This window comes from Gekko japonicus, unplaced genomic scaffold (genome assembly GCF_001447785.1).
Source record: "Gekko japonicus isolate JY-2015 unplaced genomic scaffold, Gekko_japonicus_V1.1 scaffold679, whole genome shotgun sequence".
Taxonomy (NCBI): domain Eukaryota; kingdom Metazoa; phylum Chordata; class Lepidosauria; order Squamata; family Gekkonidae; genus Gekko; species Gekko japonicus.
The window spans coordinates 472,824-474,312 of NW_015160229.1; the positions used below are offsets into that span (position 1 = coordinate 472,824).

The window sequence follows — 1,489 nt, forward strand, 5'->3', positions numbered from 1 at the left end:
CTGGTGTTGTATTGTGATGCTGCATCCTGGCTGCCCCCAAAGCCTGTCCTTCTGCTGTCATGTGGACATCACTGAAACAGATGGGTTGGTACGAGATAAGGCAAATGAAAGAAGCAATCAGCAAAAATAAAATTAACTCTGAAATGTGCAAGGCAGAGACAAGCAAGTCAATTAAAAATGCTGCAGGAACCTAAGCAGAAGCACATTGATCAATATTAATGGGGCTTATCCAGGTTGCTGTTGTTTTTTAAAAGAAAAAACTGAAATTGCACATTAATATGTGAATGTAAATTGTGTTCATCTAATGCTACTCAGTGGTACGTTTTCCATGAATGCACATCACTACCCTAATTACAGCATGTTGCTGACTTCACATGACTTGTCAGCAAAGGGGTCTGCATATTCAGAAATGGGGAGTTTCCATTTTGGAATATTGTTGAATGTTCTGCGCAGAGTAAGAGTGGAGTCTACTGCAGCAGGAGTGGTGTTGTGGGAAATGGTTATGCTTGATGGGAGTCTTGGGTTCTAGAGGCACCTGGATAGGTCAGTGTCCCTTTCACATGATGCATCAAAAAGCTAACAAAAATCCAATTTCTGCATTGCGAACTTTTTGAAGGGGACTTCACTCCCCCGACCCCCCCTCCGGGAACTGCACATCCTAGTGTTCTAAATTGCACATTTAAAAAACGACAACCTGGTTACTTGGCATATGTTTAGGATTGAGACTTAATACGTGTTTCTCACTGAAGTAAACCCCACTAGGATTAACGGAACTAGTGTGATAGGATATTAGTCCTTAAGGGTTAAGTCTTAAGTGACAAAGCCAGCGCCAACAGCAAAATCAATTCGAACACAATAGATTTGAAATGCCGGGGCATTTAGTGGGGGACGGAGGGAAGACAGGAGCTCCGCCCACCCTGTAGAAGCCCCGCCCCGAGGCCACTTCCGCCTCCCATGGTAACCAAAGCACTGGATTGCCCTTCTCTCTTTCTCCGCCTCAGGACCCTGCCCTCCAGGTGAAGCTGTCTACATCAATGCCTGACAACAGCGCGTTCCTTCGTCTCCGAACCCGACCCGAGAGCGCGGTCAAACTGCCGGCCACTGAATCCGAACCTTCGCAGCCTCTCAGCGCCTTCACTCTTCGTAGGGCGACGGGGCTCTGTATGGTGGCTGTGACGTTTTCGAACAGGCGACGCTAAGGAAAGCTTAGGGGGCGGGGTCCTCGTCCTAAAGAGAGTTGAGGTAAGGTGGGGGGGACAAGAAGAGGTTGGCGGAGCCGGGACCGTTGTGGATGGCAGGCCGAGGTAACTACTCCCTCCCCCCCATCTTCAAAACCGGGGATGGGTGAGGTCTCGACTCCGTGGCAGCCGCGAGGCCTGGGTTTGGGAAGGGCCTAGTTAGGGCTGGGGTGGGGATCGTCCGACTCTTCCGTGAGGGAAGGGGGTAAAGAGCGGCTCTGCGGGGAGGCTCCACCTGTTTGCTCTTTCCC

At 50.1% G+C, this 1,489-nt stretch overlaps 1 protein-coding gene across 4 annotated transcripts in view; it reads left to right on the plus strand.

Annotated features, from left to right (window-relative positions):
- Window positions 1–1,247: 1,247 nt before the first annotated feature.
- UPF2 (UPF2 regulator of nonsense transcripts homolog (yeast)) overlaps window positions 1,248–1,489 on the plus strand; it is a 60,119-nt gene continuing 59,877 nt past the window's right edge. For all 4 annotated transcript variants that reach the window (XM_015412047.1, XM_015412061.1, XM_015412054.1 and 1 more), the window contains exon 1: window positions 1,248–1,304. The gene's annotated coding sequence lies outside the window, so the exon portion shown is untranslated. The remainder of the gene's footprint in view (window positions 1,305–1,489) is intronic.